Here is a 21,793-nt window from a genome sequence, read left to right as displayed (position 1 = left end):
TCACCCACAGATTCAATGTAAGGAAGGGCGTTAACCACTTGGGGATGATTATTGTGGGTGGTACCTTGGATTGTTTCTTTAAAAGGGCAAAGAATGAGTTGACTTTTAAAACATTTATGTTTTCATTCAAAGATTTAATTTTGTGCTTAACAAGAAAGCACCGAGAATGGCTGGATTTGTTTGCTCTGTTAATTATTTGTTAGATTTTTAGGTAAATGTTTTACTCTTTCTGGTTCTTCCTCACTTGTAAAATGAAGGGATGGAGCTAAGTTATCTCTAATGTCCTTTTTAGGTTTCGCTGTCATTCAGCAAAATTTTAAAATACTTAAATTAACTGGTTTATGGATAAAACAGAAGATACTTTGAATATGCAGCATATCCTTTATCTATGTATTCAGTATATTAAAGGCACTGGTATATCTGGTACGTCTAAGAGTCATAGGTGACATTTTCATAAAGACCTAGTACAGAAGTCATATTTTATTAAAACATCAATACTACGATTTCATCTGCAGTATGTTACACTGTTATATTTATTATATCTCTTTCTCAGGTTTAACAGGATTAAAATTAAAAGTATGCACTGAACAATCCATGTCAAATTTACTAAAACAGTTTCTCATTTTTATGTAAGTTTTGCGGACTAAACAGAATTTAGGCAGCCCTTTAAAATTCTTTTCTACATTTTAAACTAATGACATATTGCAAGTGTTTGGGGTTTTCTTTTTGTTACTCATTTAGCTTTGTTCCCACTGGTAAACATTGATTTGTTCCTCAGTTGTGAATGAAGCAGAAATTAATGAGGCGGTTTCTGCTTCACGATAACAAGTTGAAATTATAGCACTTTATCATGTCAACACAGCTTTAAACACTAGGAATACCAGTGCTATTAGCACGGTTCCCAAAATAGTGCCGAAGTTTGCTGTTGAAGAAAAACTCACAGAGCATGTTTCTGCTAATGTGATAGAAACATTTTTTATTCCTCACTTATACTGATTAAGGTTTAAATTATTTAAAATAATCACAATATATGACATTCTTTCTATCCTATATTTATGTTACCAGAGTATTTATTGCCCTAGTGTGTATGTGCTTAGAGTGGATTTGGTCTGTTTTTAATAATGTTTCCCTAATAATATTTTCCTTAATGTTTTTAATAATGTTTTAGTAGTGTTTCCCCTAATCCGGATGAGTCCCCCGCTTTTATCTTTCCGAAGATAAATTAATCTTTATCTTTCTGAATTAATATCTTACCTAATATTTGCATGGCATTTTCTGACTTATAAATAGCACTTTCATAGGGCAAAGGCATATACATACAAGAATGGAAGCAGTATTAGCTTTGAATGTGAAGGTTTAGATGACAAAACTATTCAAGAAAAAAAATTTATGTCATAAACTATAAATTTGGCCTTTAAGCTTAAATAATTCAAAGTAATGTTTAGGAGAGTTAGTTGTGTTCCACTGACCACCAGAGGGTGCCTAAATTATATCCATAGGAGCAATTGTGGATCTTAGAAATCCAGTAAAATTTGAAAAATACGTAAGAATCCTTAAGAATTAAAAACTTTCTCAGTTCCCCTGCAGTGTTTCTTATGAAGTAGCAGAGAATAATCCCACCAAAATTATGCTAAGAGGGGAGGTGGCTTTTGGCCAGTTAGGCACAGATTTGGAATTGTATATTACTGAGCAGTGTTTGTTCAGCCCTTATTATATCACTTCAAAGTGAAATGAAAGTGTTTGTAGAGGGTGTGTGTGTGTGTGTGTGTGTGTGTGTGTGTGTGTAGGTATGAAGGGAAGGGAAACTGGAATTCAAAAGCAGGCCATAGAGGTCTTCTGTCCTGACCCAAGATAATGGATTTCTTGTTAACTGCTCAGCTTGAAGAGGAAATTTTAGTCCAACAGGTGATGGGATCACAGGTCTTACAATGAGCCCTAGGTTTGAATCTTCTAAATGCCACTGGTCCTTTTTTTTTTTTTTTTAAACTTTGTGATAAGACTTTTTTGAAATGTCAAAATGACCACGGGTTTGGAGTGGCCAAGGAAAAAGAAAGGGTAAAAGAGGTCTGTTTTCAATACACGTTTAAGAGAATACTTATTTCCTGGTAAATGGTATAGCAGATCTTTTGGAATTTTTTATAGGCTTAAAAGCAAATACATTTTCAAGTGCACATTAGCTAAAAATGCAGCAATTATGACTGCCCTCAAGTAAAAGTTTTTGTCTGAACTATAATCATATTATAGTACTTTAAGCCCCCATTTCCATTTGTGTGTATTTTTCTGAGGTCACCAGGCACATCTAATGCACAGGGTAAGCTAAATGTCTGTTTGACTTGAGCAGTTGGATTTCTGCCAGATTTTGTTTTCAAGAGGGTATAAGGAGATTTGGCTGCAAATCAAATCTCCCTAATATGGCCATGGTTCTTCTGGTTAATGTGGGTGTCCACAATAAGATGACTTATTCAAGTTGATTACATTGTGAGTTATAAATCAGCTAAATAGCTATGAACTCTGGGTGAGAATTACACAATCTCTAATTAAACAACAGAGCTAAGAAAGAGAGAAGTGTATTTCCATGATTAAAATCACAATCTAAGCTCAAATCTTGTCTACTCCTGTGATTGATCTTTCATAAAGCTCTTTTGTATACTGTTGTAAAATAGAACTTATATCAGACATTTAGGACAATACAGCAATTGGAATCCATCCATCCATCCTTCATTCAGTCAACAAACATTTACTAAGGACCTACGATATACCAGGCATTGTGTTAGAATCTAGCAAAGGAGTCAAAGATGAACCAAACATGTATTCAGATCTCTAAAAATTTGAAGTCCTTGGGGATAATCCGTATAAATGGGACAATGATAAGGCTGTAAGAGGGATACAGATAAATATTGCAGAAGTTCAGCGCAGGGAAAAATTATTCCCAGCTGATAAAATGGATGAAGTCTTCATGAAGGATGAAGCTACGCTTTGAGCTATGGACAGAAATTAGGGAAACAGAATAGAGAAAGGGAAAAGTAGGGCTTAGCTAAGAAAAAAGAGCATGACAACATTCTTGGGGAAAGAGATGGGAAATCATGACAGAAGAACTGCAGGCAGGACAATTTGGCTGTCGCAAGAATTTGTGGGAGGACAGGCTAGACGTGTAGGTCAGGAACATATATAGAAGGCCAACCTATCATCTTGAAACTTATTATGTTATCTGAACCCTGCAGCCTTTCTACAAGTACTTGAGGCAACTGGGAATTTGGATTCATTTTGCAAAAGTCTGGTCTCAAAATTTTTAAGCCCTATTTTCCAGTAACAAATTTTTTACTACCCACCAATATATGAAAATATATGAATACACACACACACACACACACACACACACACACAAACGTGTTATTGTTGTAAGCTAATAACCCAAGGCACAATACACCCTTAAGGTGAAGTTTATCATTAACAATATAAATCCACATTTTACAGTCTCCCTGATAATTTCTGCATTTTTAGCCAGCTTCTAGTCAGATCTTCTATCATCATTTGACTTCACAACCTGACTGACAAAGAGCTGGCTCCAAGAGTAGGAGTCATGTCAGCTCTGCCATTTCTTTCACAGTAACTTGTGCTTGTATTATTAGTACAATTTTCAAAGCAGGATTTCTTTGAAAGCATCTTTTATTTTATTTTTTTAATTTTATTTATTTATTTGACAGAGAGAGAGACAGCCAGGGAGAGAGGGAACACAAGCAGGGGGAGTGGGAGAGGAAGAAGCAGGCTCATAGCAGAGGAGCCCGATGTGGGGCTCGATCCCAGAACGCCAGGATCACGCCCTGAGCCGAAGGCAGACGCTCACCAACTGAGCCACCCAGGCGCCCCATGAAAGCATCTTTTAAAGGCATCTGTTCATTTGGTAGGATTCGGTTTAGTTAAAAAGCATATAATATAACCCACAAATCTAACTAACTTGGTCCTGTAAATAGCAGTAAGTTGCAATGAGCCAAATGGGAAAAGATGAGTCAATGGTACGTCAACCCCACCCCAGAGTGAAACTCCCTTTCTTCCCCCAGGATAACTTTGCACGTGACGTACGTGACGCAGGATTTTCCACCACACACAGTGAGCGAGCAAATCTCTGTCAATCTGCACGTAAAACACTAATAAAGCTTAATTTTCTCCTCACTTATAAAATCACTAATAACTATATATAGAAGTCCTACTTTTTCTTCCTGTAAGACAATGAAAGTCTTGGGGGTATGCACACTCTACTTTGGAGGTTGTGGGTATGGACAGGAAACCGGAGCAAATATTTGTGAAGTGGTATGATCAGGGCTGACCTTCCGAAAGATGAATCTGATTATCTGTGTGAAGGAAGAAAAACAGTTACAGTGGCTCTTACTTCAAGCCCTACCCGCCTATTACTGCAATTGTTCCCAAGTACTAAGAATTCTGGTCTGAACTGTGAGGGAGCCTAGCCTTTAAACAGTTATAGGAAATGTCACCCGACACCTCTGATATCCTGGGAAAATGAGGCTAACTTTTAGAGAGTTAGGAATAAAGAGTACTAGCCATAAAGAAAAGAAAGGCCGAGCACTAGAGTGGACCTTTCTACAACTCAGAAACCAGGCATGATGAAAGGAGTTTTCTGAACATTTTGTTTCCTCTTAATACTGAGTGGAAACAGCCTATAAAACACATAGCTTATAAAACACTGGATTTGACTGAATCTGGGGGTGCGAGGGGGGAGTTGTTATCTGCTACTTCCCTAGACTTCTCCAATGCTACAGAACATCTTGAAAAACACTGGTCAGAAAGATCTGGCTTCAGGGGCACCTGGGAGGCTCAGTCGATTAAACGTCTGACTCTTATTTTGGCTCAGGTCATGATCTCAGGGCCATGAGATCGAGCCTGCATCAGGCTCTGTGCTCAGCACAGAGTCTGCTTGGGATCTTCACTCTCCTCTGCCCCTCCCCCTGTTTGTGTGCACTCTCTCTCTCTCAAATAAATTAATTTTTAAAATCTTAAAAAAAAATAGGAAGATCTGGCTTCAAATGTTGGCTTCACCTCTCACTATCTATGTGACTGGAGGCAGACTTAAATCTCTTAGGACTTCAGTTTCCTCCTCTGCAAAATAGAGGTACTCACCGGATCACTTAGTTTGCAACGTTTTGATTGCAATTGGCAGAAAACTTAATTCAAATTGGTTTAAACAAACGAAGGAAATTAACTGGCCCTGACATGGATGAACCCAGAGTCAGGGTGAGTTTCAGGGAAGGCTGATCTAGCAGTGCAAAAAATGTCCCCAAGGACCTAGTCTATTCCTTCAGTCACTGTCTTTATATAACACAGAGTCTGCCCCCCCCCATTCATGGCATCTCCCAGAATCTCCCCTTGTGATAGCAAAATGGCTTCAGAGGTTCTAGACATTACAGAGTCCTACCTCTCCATCCAGGGGAAGACAGTCCTGGAATATCTCACTCTCACTGGCTTGAGCTGGAACACGAGTGTCCATCCAAGAGTCATTGCTGTGGCCAGGGAGAAGGGGTGAGTGCAGGCCAATCACAGGTTACCCCCAAACCAAGTACATGAACCCTTCCAAACCTCATGGCCGAGGTCAATGCCTTAAAGAAAACCCAGTACAGAGCTCGGAGGAGAGAAGGGGCTGGGCAGGCGACTCACACAAATCTGCCTTTTAGGGTCTTTCTGGGGATTAAATAAAGCACAGAGTGGATATGTAATAAATACGTTTTTCTTCCTCTCTCTATGAGGATTATCTTCCTCAATATTCAGTAAAAGCCCCATTTTCTCTGAAAGTAGGCACCCAAGTCTTGTGCCAACAAGTCCTCTCCTCACTAAGCCATCTTTTCCCGCACAAAAAAGCAATGCCCAACTCTTGAACCTCGTATATATTTGCTTCCCAGACTATTTGAGTGGCATCGCCGACACAACCTGTAGGAAACAAAATTTATAATCGATTATTTTACAAAATGTGCTTGTCTATTATACAGTGCCAACTAAACAGTTGGATGTTTGTTTCATTAAATCGGCCACCTGTTTTGTCATCAATTTCCCAGGTTGAAAATAATTTAAATCTCTTTCAAAATATACAATTGATTCAATGTCAGGAAAATTATTTTCTCTATGTTTTAGGATTTCCAGCTGAGCCTCAACTGGGATTCCCAGTCTGGTCATATGTGATGAGCCAGTGGGCTTTAGATTTATATAAACAATATTCAGGGGTGGGTAAGCATTCATTCTTGTTAATAATTGGCTAAAAACAATAGAGCTAATCATAAGATGAACTACTCCATGACCCCAAATGGCCTAAGGTTGCCTTCTGAGCAATAGTCCATCTGGCCAAAAGTAACTAAAAAGGAGCTCAAGTCGGGGCGCCTGGGTGGCACAGCGGTTAAGCGTCTGCCTTCAGCTCAGGGCGTGATCCCAGAGTTCTGGGATCGAGCCCCACATCACGCTCCTCTGCTATGAGCCTGCTTCTTCCTCTCCCACTCCCCCTGCTTGTGTTCCCTCTCTTGCTGGCTGTCTCTATCTCTGTCGAATAAATAAAATAAAATCTTTAAAAAAAAAAAAGGAGCTCAAGTCCTCATTCGGATGTCACGAAGAACATTATACGGTACCCACCGCATCCCTCTCAGGAACACTTCTCGAAACCCCCTTTCCTCTTTCATCGTCCTACCCTGCAACCGTGTTGGAGCAGAGTGCCCTCGAGCTTCCGAAATTCTCTGGCAGCCCTCAGCATACGGCCTCCCTGCACTCTCCCCCATCCCTATTCCCTTCGTGCAGACTGGTCTCTCTGTTTCAGCTTACTCTCCTTCACCTTCACCTGGTACCTAAATTCCTCACTATTCCGGAGATCCGGGAACTGGCCCAGCAAGCAAGAATCTTGCTCCTGTCCTCCTGCCTCTCAGTTCTAGTCTTTCTCTGTCCACTAACCTTGATTCTGAACCACCAAAAAAAAAAAAAAAAAAAAAAGGCTGAAAAATCTGGTCTTTCCATTTTCAGAAAGTGAGTTGGTGAGAAACATGGCCAAGACAAAATTCTAGTGAATTTTGTCCCCAGCTTAAAATGAGCACAGGCAACCAACTGTGACATGCTTTGCGTACATTTTCTCATGACCCTCACAGCAACCTTGTGGGGAAAGGGGCTCTCAGAGTCCGGGGTTTCCACCTCCGAGCTCCAGGGCTTGGTTAACTACAGCACATCGCCGTTCTCTATCAAAAGGTCGAGCCCCAGATAAATTTTTATCATTAACATACTCATATATATTAGTATAGTTGGCCTGTTGAGGACCCTTTATTTTAAAAGTTAGCCTAATACCATAAACAAATACTTTGCTATTTAAAAAATTGAGTTTAGAGTTGATGTTCCAATCGTAATCCAGTTTAGGAATTACACATGTTGGGGCGCCTGGGTGGCTCAGTCGTTAGGCGTCTGCCTTCGGCTCAGGGCGTGATCCCGGCGTTCAGGGATCGGGCCCCACATGAGGCTCCTCTGCTGGGAGCCTGCTTCTTCCTCTCCCACTCCCCCTGCTTGTGTTCCCTCTCTCGCTGGCTGTCTCTGTCAAATAAATAAATACAATCTTTAGGCGAAAAAAAAAAAAAAGGAATTACACATGTTTTCATCTATTGATGATGATAACGTGCCAGGAGCTCAGATATACAAAGAGACAGAGCCCAACTAATAAAGCAAACCACGTGTATATCCAAAATATTTTGCAAGTGCTTTGATAGAAAATTTTCACATATGTTTTGGGCAGACCAAATGAAAGAAATATATAATTGGAAGGGGGTTAAATTTTTAAAATGCCGGGAGAGTGCTAGCCTGCCCTGAGATCTCTCTGGGTGATGGTGACCGGTGGGAGGCCGCCAGCTAAGCAGTAGAGAGAAGAGGAAGAAGGAAAAGTGACCACCACAACGCCCAGACATTGCTCACCTTGAAATTACAAGGGGTCAAAAGAGGGTGGGTTCTAGAGCTGATGAGTGTCAGGAGGAAATTTATTTTACTGACAAGTAAGATTTCAAATTTTTAATCTGAGGTAGAGTAAATAACTCCCTGTCGAGTGTTTATTGTATCCATGAGTGACTTCATTAATGCTCCTTATCTTCTGGGTTAGTCTGATTCCTAAGCTTTAAAAATGTTGCAAGCGCCTAGTACTTCTGGAGCTGTGAAGGGAAACCAGCCGTCCTAGGGCATGTCTTCCTGCGTTTCCCGTGTTTCTTCTGAAGAACAATGCGAAGTGGAGAAAGATAACCTCTAGAGGCAGATGGGGTGAAGTAGAGCACGAGTCCTAACAGAAAGGAGAAAACACCCAGCCTGGGCAACAGCTCTCCTTCCGGTCCTCGCTCAGCGTGGCCACGCCGGTTTCCTCAGCCTTCCAGCCCCGGCGCACCGTGCACTTAGTTTGTCCCTGCAATTGAAGCAACGGCTCCTTTTAATCCTAAAAGCCTTTTTTTCCCCCTCCCTAACTAAGATGGGAAACATGAGGCTTTCTACCATTCAACATGCATTTTTATCCCATTACTTAATGGAATGAAATAGCTAATTCATTTCTCCAGACATTTTTTTTTTTTTTAACAGCACAATCTCAGAGAAGAACTGGTGTTTGCTTGCCTTACAGTAATCGGGGGCAGATCCAGGCGTCTCTCAGAGTGAGACAGTCAGGCTTGACAGAAGCCACAATTCTACTGTCGTTTCCACACTCCCAGACACCCCTGCCCTGGGGCGTTAAGACTCCACCCTTCTTTTCCCTCCCCTAAAACTGGAGTTAGAGTTTCATTTAACTGAAAATACTTAATGCCAGTTCTTCTTAATGGCCTCCTTTCAGTTTTCAAGCCTGTGCAGAGACCATGGCAGTAGAGGGCTATGCTAACACAGATGCTTGGTTAAAACAAACAAAACCACCCAATCAAATGTATAATGCTATTGTTCAGCTGAGATCCCCCAACAATCACTTAAACTGAGATTCTCCATGAAGCCACCTACCCAGAAGTAACCAATCCTTTTAGTTCCCAGAGAACTCTGTCCTTCAAGTTCAGGTATGGATCTAAATACATTTTACATTTTATTATAATTATCTGAGTATGTATATACACCCATATATAACATATATATTTGTGACTATATATTTATGAATAACACATACACATACATGCTTTCTACCTTTCTACTTTCTGGATCCTTAGCTGATTAAGAATAGGGTTCTATTGTGTTTTTCTTTTTTTAAAGATTTTATTTATTCATTTATTTGAGAGAGAGAGAGAGAAGCAGACTCTACACTGAGCACAGAGCTCAATGTGGGGCTCCGTCTCTCACCCCAAGATCATGACCTGAGCTGAAACCAAGACCCAGATGTCTAACCTACTGAGCCACCCAACCGCCCTGTGTTTTTCTTTATATTTTGCAGCACATGGATACTCAGCAAACATCAGCTGAATACATTAATGGAAATATGAAATCTACTACAGTGATTCCAAACGGGCTGTCTGTGCTGGACCTCCTCGGGGCAGCCTGCTCGGGTATTGATAACATGCTCTTCAACGGTTTACATTTTGGCAAAAATAAATGGAAGGTTTTGTTTAAAGTTAGTGCTTGCAGTGTGGTCACGTGATAGATGATTAAGAAGCACTGAGATGTAAGAAGGTTAATTATAACTGCTGAATATTTGGCTTTTCCATGTTTCATTTGTTTGCAGTTCAGTGGTAAAGGCTTGCAAAGTCAAGCCGGATTTCTTTTTTCACACCAGGTCCCAGAAAATTTTACTTTATATGAATAGTCTTTCTATACCTTATGACTAGTGGCCCTTTTTATGCAGAGGGCCAGAGACAAGTAACTACTTCCTTTTAAAAACTATTTTTTTCCTAAAGATTTTATTTATTTATTTATTTATTTATTTATTTGAGAGAGAGAATATGGAGGGGAGGAGCAGAGGGAGAAGGACAAGCAGACTCTGAACTGAGCATGGAGCCTGATATGGGGCTAGATTCCAAGATCCTGAGATCATGACCTGAGCCAAAATCAAGAGTCGGACACTTAACGGACTGAGCCACCCAGGTGCCCCCAAAACTATTTTCAATTACAAAAATATTATTTTTCTGCATGTAACAGTTACAAAGATATCCACACAAAAAGAAAAAGAGGAAAGAGAAACCATTATCAATTCCACTACCACGGTTAAAAAAATAACTACTGTTTACATTTCAGTTTACATTCTTTGAGATTTTTTTTCTAATCCTGTAGATATGGCACATGCAGGCATGGATTTGTCCATTTTTCTGCCTCCTTGACTCCAAATGGTTACAACATGTTTTCACCGTGTGCCTTTCCCCTCTACTGGAGTCATTGGTGGGTCAGTGAATGGACACTGACCCAAGCTGAACTGTTGTGAGTTACCTGCTCTTGAGGATGGAGCTGTAATGCTGAAATTGGGGGCTGCTGGAAACAATCTTTGACCATGTGCAATAAAAAACAGAAAATTGTCCAGAGTGAAAGAGTTGCATCGAAAACAATAAAGATGAGAGCCAGCCCTGTCGGCATCCAAGTGCTGGTTCCAATTATTCGAAGGCTTGGAAGAATGTAAACTTTCTATAAGTTCTGTGGGTGGAGTGCATGCTGCAGGGTACTGTCCAGATCCTCCCACCAGGATGCAGGTATCCGTTTTCCCAGATGCCAGGAATGTCTACTGCTGATGGCTCACAGCTGAGTCACTTCCCAGGACTTGCCCTTGGGCTGAAGGATTTGCTTGGACCAAGGTCACAGATCCTCTGTAGGGGCAACCTACATCCAAAGATTGTTTGATATGTGGATAGAAAAGCCTGGCTCCTTGCCTCAATATGGGACAACTCCAGAGCTCCCCGTGCCCTTGACTGTGGCATTGATCACGATGGTATCACAGTTCAGCTTTGCCCTCTGCCCAGTCCGCCTTTCCTCACTCTCCTACAGGTTTTGATTCAAAGAGCACTGCCCACTAAACTTTCTGCATGCAAATCGCCGTCTCCGACTGCTTCCTGGGGAGCCTCACCTAAGACAGTGGGTGTGGGAGCGATGTCCAAACGTCCCACATAATGCATTCTCCCTTTCTTTCTTCGTAATATGGCTTCTAATGTAATATCCTTTGAAATAAATCACTTCACAACTATTACCTAAACTAGCCAAGTGGCTTCTTGTTTTTTATAACCAAAAAGGTTTTTTGTTTTTTGTTTTTTTTTAAGATTTTATTTATTTATTTGAGAGAGAGAGAGCATGAGTGGGGTGAGGGGCAGAGGGAGAAGCAGACTCCCTGGTGAGCAGGGAGCCCAATGTGGGACTTGGTCCCAGGACTCCGGGATCATGACCTGAACTGAAGGCAGACGCTTAACTGACTGAGCCACCCAGGCGCCCCCCAAAAAGATTCTAATACATTATTTCTTTATTATAAATTTCTAGAAATAAATTAATGTTCTACAAGAGATACACATCTTTAAGACTTTTGATCCCTGTCCCCGCATCATCCTTCAGAAACATCCCACAAATTTACATGCTCATCCATAGTGTGTGAAAGTAACCACTTCCCAGACTTGGCACAACACTGATATTAGGCTTTTTAAAATTCATTCGTTCGTTCAGCAAATGTTTGTTGAGTGCCTGCTCTGTGCTTGGCTGTGTGCTAAGGGCTAGGGGTAAGTCCCTGCCCTCATGGGGCTTGCATTCTAGGTATGTAGAGGCAGGTAATTAACGAGATAGGTGAGTAAGTTCCCTCGTGTACCAGAAGGCGCTAAGTGCTACAGAAACATATCGAACAGGGGAGGGAGGCGGGAGTGCAGGGGTAGAAGGGTGTCCATTGTAAGTGCAGGGGACACGGAACCCCTCACTGAGATGGTGACTTTTCAGCAAAGACTTGAAAGAGAGAAAGGAACGGGGCCTGAGGATATCTGGGGGAAGAGCATTTTGATCAGAGGGAACAACAGGATCCAGAGGCTGAATCACACCTCATGTGTTCAAACAACAACAACCCAGCAGGAAGCTGGAGTGCGGGGGGCAAGGGCGGGAGTGGGAGATGTGGGTAGTGAGGTAATGGGGGCTGCTGGTCCTGGGAGTGATGGATTTCTCTAGACAAGACAGAAACCAGAGGCGGGATTGGAATAAAGGTGTGACTTCTTCTCACTTAGGATTCAAGAGGCGCCCTCTGGCTGCCGTGTTTAAAAAAAACCGCAGGGAAGGCAAAACTGGAAGTGGGAGGCCAGTTAGGAGACTGCCCACCTACCCCGATACACCCAAAATAGTATTTCATCATTGTTTGTTTGTTTTCTTTCGCACCTGAACATTTTATATATAAATCGGTTATTTGAATTTCTCCTGTTGGAAATGGCCTATTCTGACATCTTTGCTGATGCTGCCATTAGCATAGTTACCTTTCGCTGTGGGTTTTCAGTGATAGTAAGAACGTAGCTCTCAGTCATATATGTAGTTCTCTGTCCCCAGCTGCTCTTCTAATTTAATTCTGTGTGTGATTTTTTTTTTACATAGAGAAATTTTTAATTTTTATGAGGACAGATTTTTTTTCAAAGAAATTTTCTGTTAGGGATTCTGCTTGTGATGGCATACTTAGAATTTTGCCAAGACTATTGCTTCAGTTCGGGCTTTTTAATTTGCGAGCCGTAGAAGCTGGTTTCACTAAAGGGAAACTCATTATAATACTTGGGATCTAAACTGGAACCCGGAGGTAGGAGATTCAACCAGGCCACGTGAGATTCTGGAACTTGGAACTAAAAACCTTTCCTGGAACCAAAGCATCTTTCCCATTTCTCTGAGTTTATCTGCTTCACTCTCCTCACTCTTCCCTCTTCTTCTCTGATACACTGTTCATCCATAATGTGGCCACCCCACTTTCCGCACCACTGACGAGAGCACTGGCATCTCTTCGCCTCAATCTTGACTCATGGGAAAGAGAAGCTAATTCCCACAGTCCACCCAGTACATTGGCCTATTCTGCGCCCCTCCCTCCAATCCAAAAACATAAGCTGTGTCCAGGGAGTGTTGGAGTCACAAACTCCAAGGGGCTCATCTCGAGAGGGGCGTGTGGAGAAAGGGCAGTTCTCAAAGGGAATAGGAAACATGCATTGAGCATATGCCTTAAAGGAGTATAATCCACATTCATCAATATTTTATTCTAGTCCTTCTATGGCTTTATATTTTCCATACTTCTGAAATCAATTTTTGTGTAAGGCATGCTTTAGAAGTATTTTATTTTATTTTATATTGCAAAAGGTTAGCCACTTATCCCCAAAATGTGATAGAAAAAAAGTTGATCTTGTGCCAAAATTGCTATTGAAGTGAACCAGGTGTTTAAAGTATTTGATGAGTACCACTATTTAAATAATGCTGATCTAATTGTTGGAAACTCCTCTTGGTTCTATGTTTTGTCGTTATTGTTGTTCTCTACCAATTAAAAACCACTCCAAAGGAACACACACACACAAAACAATCTGATTTAAAAAGGAGCAGAGGACCTGAACAGACATTTTTCTAAAGAAGACATGCATATGGCAAACAGGCACAAGAACAGATGTTCAATATCACTGATGTCGGGGAAATACAAATCAAAATAACAATGAGATACCACCTCACATCCGTCAGAATGGCTAAAATAAAAAAGACAAGAAATAAGTGTTGGCGAGGATGTGGAGAAAAAGGATCCCTAGTGCATCGGTGGTGGGAATGCAAAGTGGTGCAGCTACTGTGGAAAACAGTGTGGAGGTTCCTCAAAAAATTAAAAATAGAATTATCCTATGATCCAGTAATTCTGCTAGTAGGTATTTACCCAAAGAAAATGAAAACACTATTTTGAAAAGATACATGCATCCCTGTGTTTATTGCAGCATTATTTACAAAGACCAAGATATGGAAGCAAACTAGTGTCGATCAATAGATGAATGGATAAAGAAGATGTGAGATATATATGTTATACACACACACGCACACACACACACACACAATGGAATATTAGCCATAAGAAAGCATGGGATCTTACCATTTGTGACAACACGGATGGACCTAAAGGGTATTATGCTAAGCGAAATAAGTGAGACTGAGAAAGACAAATACCATATGATTCCACTTAAATGTGGAATCTAAAAAAAACGAACAAATAAATAAAAAGCAGAATCAGGCCTATAAATGCAGAGGACAAATTCATGGTTGCCAGAGGGGAGGGGGTGGGGGGTGGGCATAATGAGTGAAGGCCAGTGGGAGATACAGGTTTCCAGTCACGGAATAAAGAAGTCAGAGGAATAAAAGGTACAGCACGGGGATTATAGTCGATGGCATTGTAACAGTGTCGTATAGCGACAGATGGTGGCTACACTCGGCGTGAGCATAGCATAACGAATAGAGAAGTTGAATCACTATGTTGTACGCCTGAAACTAATGTAACAATGTGTGTCCACTGTACTCAGATAAAGAAGAACATTTATAAAACAATAGACTCAGCAAACATGATTACTCTACCTTATGATTCACTGATACAAGGAAGATGGGAGCCACCACCAGGCCACCGTGTTTGAGAAATCTTTGTCCAGACCTTGGTGGAGAAACAGCTGAATTCAGAAAGGCATTATCAGTCAAGTGACTCCCACATCTTTCCCAGCCCTTTTTCCTATGGGGAAGGGGTGTCTCTAGACTGGATAAATCATAGAGATTCCTGAAGAGGCAGAAACCAACCAAACAAACAAAAAATCTGTCAAGATTGTTGTTAGTAATTATTTTGTCATTTGCCCAGTAATTTTTTAATTAAGTAATTATACCATGATTTTTTTTAACTAGCCAAATAAGTGCGGCAAATTACTTCGAGTCCCAGTTTTTTCACTTATTAAATGTCACGGTTGAACCAGGTGATTTCTAATGTTTCTATAAACATAAACATTCTGATTTACTAATTTACTAGTTTTCTGTGTAGAAGCGTGTGGGGCTGCATGAAACCACGAACTAAATGCTGTCTTCCCCCAAGGCATCCCACACTCACGAGAGCCAACACTCCAAAGACTAACCTACCAATGACACATTAAGAAATTAGCATACATTTAATAATTTCTCCAATAGTGGTGATTGGGAGAGGAAAATTATCATCTCTTTCTCTAAATCTTGAGTGTAGACTTTGTAGAGAACATTTTTAATAGCTTTCTTGAGGTATAACTGACATATGACGAACTGTAAATATTTATATGCTCAGATACAATGAAATATACGTATATACTCATGAAACCATCATCACGGTCAAGATAATAAACATATCCATCACCTCAAAAAGTTTTCTTGTTCTCCTTTCTAATTTCTTCTAGCTGCTCTCCCCAGAAAACCACTGACCTCCTTTCTGTCACTATAGATGAATTTGCATTTTTTATAATTTCATATAAATTGAATCAGACACTATGTAACCTCTTTGACTGGCTTCTTTCCTTCGGCATAATTATTTCAGACTCATCTATGCCACTGTGTGCATCGATAGTTCATTCCTTTGTGTTGCTGAGTAGTACTCCAACGTATGGACATGGCCGCTTGCTTATCCGTTCCCCTGTTGATGGGCTTTTGGGGTGTTTCCCCTTGGGGGGCTATAATGAACAAAGTGCCATGGGCATTCGTGTACAAGTCTTAGTATACACACATGCTTCCATTTCTCTTAGGTAAATACCTAGAAGGAGAATGGATGGGTTGGATGATAAACGCATGTTTAGGTTTTTGAGAAATAGCTAGACTGTTCTGGAAAGAGTTTGTGCAATTCTACATTCCCACAAACAATGTAGGAGAGCTCCTATTTCTCCACATGCTCGTCAACACTTGGTATGATCAGTCTTTTTAATTTTAGCCATTCCAATAGGTGTGCAGAGGTAGCTTGCTAATTTTGACTGAAGAGACATGAGGGGGGAAAAGAAAGACTGGTTCGGATTCATTTCAGAAAAGATGCCTGTCAGTTCATCTCATGCTACTTGGGTTCCCTCAAGCTGCCTTAGTTATTAATCCTGGTGAGTCCAGTTCTTCAGCTGATTTTATGATTCTAAAAGCCACCCTATGCCTTCTAATACATTTCTTTTATCTTCAAGTTACCAGGATAGGCCTCTGTTGCTTGTAGCCAAAGACTCCCTTTTCTACAGGTGGCTCTGTTTACTGCTGGCCTGGCAGGCCTTCCCTCACCGTCTTCTGGCAACAAACCCCACCCATGCCCTAACTACAGCATCTTTGTCTCTAGATCCTATTGCCTCGAAACGAAGATCTATTCCTCTTAGACTCTGGATACATGAGCCAATAAACTCTCTTGTTTAGTTTACTCTAGCTTGGAGTCAGTTTTCCGTCACTTAAAACTGTCAGAAATCACCCTGTGCCCCAACGTCCCCGGTCTGTCTTGTGCATGTGTACCCAGAGCCAAGCATGAGGCCTGGAAATCAGCAAGTGGTGATTAAATAAACGACCACAGTCTTAAAATCAGAGACAATTTTTTTAAAGCTGTAAATAACAGGAAACTGGAAAGGTTGCTTGGAGAGGCATCATGGGTAAGCGCCCGCAGCCGGACTGCCGAGGTGTGAATCTCAGCTCTGCCATTTATCAACTCTGTGACCTTGGGCATTTACTAATTTCTCTGCGTCTCAGCTTCTGAAACCCTAAAATGTGGATGATAATAGGACCTACCTCATAAACTGATGAGGATTAAATTAGTTAATTTGCAAAAAAAGCATTTAAATCATGCCTGATACATGCAAGGTGTTTTGTTGTTGTTGTTGTTGTTTGTTTTTTTTTAATCTTTGTTTTGTTTTGTGATACGGATAATTTTTGGATGACAGAGCCAAGACTGAAAAAGACTTTGATGTGTGCTCTTAAGGAATGATATGCTAAAACCTTAGTTACTAGTCATGGGATCTTAGACAAAGTGCTGACTTTCCCTGAGATCGCTTTTTTACTCTTTAGCCAGGCACATACAAAGACCTGCACTCTGGCTCAAATAATTGAGCATAAGGTGGTTTAAGTGAAGTTCATGTAATGAGGATCCTGAGTTTGGGGAGTGGCACGTTAGCTGACTGTAGGTTCATCAGGAGCGAGTAGAAAGGCAAGGCTATCATAGAACTTGCAAAGATTAGACTGAGCTGCTAGCAACAGTGTCAATTAAAGAAGATTAGAACCCTTGGGTCCTCCGCTCCGTGCTCATCCTACAGAGAATACAAACTTAGAGCTTGGACAGGCTGGAGAGCCTCGTGGAGAGGGAGAGAAAGGGAGGGAGGTAGCAAACCCGTAATTTGAACAGATAAGAGCCTTCAAAATGCTCGCTCTGAATGACAGGAGACTCAGAGAAGATGACATTACCGTCTTCAAACACTTCAGAAACCGTCCTGTGGAGGCCTTCATCCGACCTTCCAGAAGCCCAGGGTGGAAGGCCACAGAGCGGTCTGGTGATGGTGAGGGCTGCCCTGCAAAGCTGCAAGCCCCTGACCCCGGAGGAGCGGGGTGAACGTGAGTTCAGGGGCATATTAGCAAAGAACTGTGGGAGGGAGGGATCATCCAGGACTGCTCGGTTTTGTTTCACATTCTAAAACTACCTGACTCTATGGTTTGAGTTTTCGGTTTGTTTTTTAGATTCAAAGGGGGTTAACCAAATACTCGATCCACGAGCTGCAACTTTTCAAAAGCAGCAGTAGCTGCATGTGTTGGTTGCCCTTTGCCCGAAAAGCCCCATGGGAGTGGAAGAGCCTCAGCTGCCCCCCAGCACCGATCGTCCCCGGCCGGTCCCGTCTCCGGGATTGTGCCCAAGCGGTTAGAGTTGAGTCTACGTTTGCTCTTGCTTTTACCTGTGGCCACAGCGTCGGAAGAACGCAGAGTCAAGCCCCGCTTCTGTCCTGGTGTGATGTGAAGACGAAGCCTTGTGAATCCGTCTGACTGCAGTTTTTCATTTTGGTCACTTCCCTCTCAGCCCTGGAGGCACAGAAGACAGGGCCGATGTTCAAATCTTGTCTGCAAGGACATTTCTTTCTGAAGAAAGAATGTCCAGAATGTTTGCTCACAGAAACACCACTGCCTAGTGGAGCCCACACTAAGTAAACACAAAGGAATTAAAAATGAATCAGGGGGACCAGAATTAATCTGTTTACTCCACAGTGGAAGTGGTTTACTTTTCCTTAAAAAACAAAACAAAACAAAAAACCCAAAAAACTTCTTTCCCATCCTTCCTTTCCAAACACTGCTCCAACCTCTCTTTTTTAAAAAAAAAGAAAAAGAAAAAACTAGGAAGGTAGTATATTAAGACTTTTGTTTAAAAGTCTATTTTTTTAGGGGCACCTGGGTGGCTCAGTTGTTAAGCATCTGCCTTCGGCTCAGGGCGTGATCCCGGCGTTCTGGGATCGAGCCCCACATCGGGCTCCTCCGCTGGGAGCCTGCTTCTTCCTCTCCTACTCCCCCTGCTTGTGTTCCCTCTCTCGCTGGCTGTCTCACTCTCTGTCAAATAAATAAAATCTTTTAAAAAAAATAAATAGGGGCGCCTGGGTGGTGCAGTCGTTAAGCGTCTGCCTTTGGCTCAGGCGTGATCCCGGCGTTCTGGGATCGAGCCCCACATCAGGCTCCTCAACTGGAAGCCTGCTTCTTCCTCTCCCACTCCCCCTGCTTGTGTTCCCTCTCTGGCTGGCTGTCTCTCTCTCTGTCAAATAAATAAATAAAATCTTTAAAAATAAATAAATAAATAAATAAATAAATAAATGTCTATTTTTTTTAAAGAATCCATTTCTTGGACATTGTAGACCAAATAGCAGTGAGAAACAGCCCATGGACACTCTGAGATAGATAGATAGATAGATAGATAAAGAAAAGTAAGTATCTTACAATACAGAAATTCTTAATTAAATACAGCTGTTTATCCAAATTTAAACAATTTAAACTTCTCAGACCTCTATTGTTGCTTTTCCTAGAAATTTTGTTTTTGTTTTGGTGCTTGATTTTTTTCTGATTTTTCTGATTAAAGTAATATATAATCCTTGTAAAAAAAATCTGGAATATTAGGAAAGAAAGTTATGAAAAATTTTCTGGATTCAGAAATTGAATATAAAAATAAAAAACGCACATTTCAGGTGGTTAGTTTTACACTTCTTCAGTGTGCTTGAGCTGTTTTTATTCGTAACACTTCTGACACCGAATGTGTTAGGTTTTTCCCACCTCAGTTGATCCTCCAACTCCCAACGACGTCTAGATGTTCCACAGTTCGGCTCTGACGCTAACTCCTGAAGTTAGCACAGACCTTACAGGACTGCCCGGCCGAAAGTCTGACATGGTCACCCGTACTTCTGACCAACCAACCAGCTATAAATGGGGGTTCCCATGAGCCCCTCCTCAGGTTTGATAATTTGGTACAGTGGCTCACAGATCTCAGAAAAGCTCTTCCCTTACTATTACTGGTTTATCATAAAGGACACAACTCAAGACTAGCTGGAAAAGATGCATAAGGACAGATACGTGGGAAGGGACTTCCATGCCCTCTCTGGAGGGGCACCCTCCCAGCACCTTGATGTGTTCACCAGCCTGGAAGCTCTCTGAACCCCATGGTTTAGGGGGTTTTATAGAGGTTTAATTATGTAGGCATGATGGATGAAATCATTGGCCATTAGTGACTGAACTCAATCTCCAGCCCCGCTCCCCTTCTTGGAGGTTAGGGATGGGGGTGGGACTGTTGCAGCTACAAGTTCCAACCCCCTAATTCTGTCTTGGTCAACCAGCACCCATCCTGAAGCTGTCTGGCTCCCCCACTCCATACCAGACATCTCATGAGCATACACAAGACACTTATCGCTCTCTAGAGAGTCCAAGGGTTTTAGGAGCTGTGTATCAGACACTGGGAACAAAACCCAAATATATATATTTATTATGCCACAGTGCTCCTTTTAGAACTGTTTAAAATGCCCTAACAATAGGTGCTGACTGGTTAATCTTCTTCTGAGGATATAAAACAATTTATAAACACCACTCCTCTGACTCTAAAAGGGTAAAATGGGTCTTCTAGTTTTTAAAAGCTTACTGATCTTTTGAGCTCTTTGAGTTTGTACTGATACAATCTATGCCTAAAACTTCGTTGACCCCTTTGCTAGAAACAGACCAGATCATCAAAGAGTTCTGGGTCAGACAAGAGAAGGCCAGCATCTAAAGACCATCAGCCACATACCTGGCTGACACATTTTAATTAAAATTGTTCGGCTAATGGGTTTTCCTTCTTTGTATGGTTATAAATACCAGGCAGCTTAAGGAACTTCTCCTGGCAATTCCTGGGCCCAGGAGTTCTCTCTGTGTGGCCCTGAAGGGAAGAATCAGCATCACCTGGGAACGTGTTAGAACTGCAAATTCTCAGCCCACCCCACACCTACTGAATAAGAAACTGGGGTGAAGCCCAGCAATCTGTGTTTTAACAAGCCCTCCAGGTGATTCTGATGCCCCATAACATTTGAGAACCACAGCCTTATGTATCCTCTCCCCACCCCCCGCATTGTGAGGAATTTGCTGGAATTGATTGACACAGTCAACTCCAATCACATGTGTGTCTGGACCTGGGTGGTGATGACGCAGGTACATAAATCCATAAAAACTCTCCAAGCTCTACACTTAAGGTCGATCCATTTTACTTGATTAAATCAAACCTCAATTAAAAAAATAAAAGCAGGGTCAAACTGTATTTCTAAGAAAGCGGGCTGGGGCTGGGCTTGTCCCTGTGAATGAGGGTCGTCAGACCCAGGGACCTTGGCCACAGCAGCACAGTTGTCTAACTTGGCCACGGTGGGCCATTCCACCGCACGGCCCGCCAAGGAGGTCTGTGTGCAGCAAACTCGAAGGGATTTAGTGGCGTCATTTAGCGATGAGTTAGTCCCCCGGCAGTGGCCTCAACTTGTTCAGTGTCATCACCGGTATGCCTCCCGGACCACAGACACAGGAAGCCCTCCTATGATACCTGGCGGCAGGCAGAAGACAGTCCCGCTCCCTCGAGCCGCAGCAGAAACCCAGGAGGCAGCGAAGAGCCCCAGCTGACCCGGGCTGCACATACAGCTCTCGGGCAAGAGAGCAGCCCTGGCCGTGAGTCACGCACGCAAGGAGCACAGACCTGCCGAGGCAACCTCTCCTGCTGGCGTCGTCCTCGAGGAGCTGAGAAAGGAGGGGACGTGAGGCACACGAAGTGTCCCGCAGGGTCACGGCCCCCAGCAGGCATCCGTCCCCTGGCCCGGCTGCGAGCGCGTGAGGCGCAGAGCCCCGGGAGCCCCGGCGCCAGTGCTGCAGAAATCCTCCGCCACAGCCGTGGGTTCCTGTGTGTCCTGAAACGAAAACAAACAAACAACCCCCCCACCCACCCCGCTTCCGGCCTCCCATCCCGACCCACCAAGAACCGCTGTGTTGATTAACCACCGCTCGGCCGTTCTTCGGGGAAAGCTTGCTGCGGGTCGCAGCTGGACCCCCTTGGGCTGATCGCCGCGCCGCTGGGAATCGCGAGCCTTGCGCGGTGAACGCGCGGTGGAAAGAACGGGTGAGGAAAAACGTCACCAGCAGGTGGACCCAGAGTCCAAACTAGGCGGTGCTCATGCGCGGCCCCGCCGCCTCTCCCACCCAGCCCGAGCCCCCGCGTTCCCTCTGCGTCCCCGTTGTGTTTCCGAGCCGCTCGAGTGGCGTCAGAAGTAACTTCTGCATTCGAGGGCTCCCCTGCAAGGCGTTGTCTCGTCCAGCCTCGCCCGGCTGAACTAGAAACAACTGTAAAATCACGCCCGGGGAAACCCCCTCTTTCCCAGACCGCTTCAGCCTGGGAAGCAGGTCG

General features: G+C 42.6%; 1 protein-coding gene across 6 annotated transcripts in view; it reads right to left on the bottom strand.

Annotated features, from left to right (window-relative positions):
* CHN1 (chimerin 1) overlaps positions 1–21,502 on the bottom strand; it is a 223,818-nt gene extending 202,316 nt beyond the window's left edge. For 2 of the 6 annotated variants that reach the window (XR_005838374.1, XR_005838375.1), the window contains exons 1-2: positions 21,092–21,293; positions 17,811–17,934 (exon numbers count right to left, since the gene is read on the bottom strand). The gene's annotated coding sequence lies outside the window, so the exon portion shown is untranslated. Of the gene's footprint in view, positions 1–17,810; positions 17,935–21,091; positions 21,294–21,364 lie in introns of those variants that run through there. The other 4 variants (XM_040643705.1, XR_005838376.1, XM_040643711.1 and 1 more) reach the window with 4 other exon arrangements.
* Between the last annotated feature and the right edge of the window lie 291 nt (positions 21,503–21,793).

The sequence above is a fragment of the Ursus maritimus genome, unplaced genomic scaffold (genome assembly GCF_017311325.1).
Source record: "Ursus maritimus isolate PB19 unplaced genomic scaffold, ASM1731132v1 scaffold_1, whole genome shotgun sequence".
Lineage (NCBI taxonomy): Eukaryota > Metazoa > Chordata > Mammalia > Carnivora > Ursidae > Ursus > Ursus maritimus.
The sequence above is the reverse complement of the archived record's forward strand: the minus strand, read 5'-3'. Positions and strand labels throughout refer to the sequence as shown.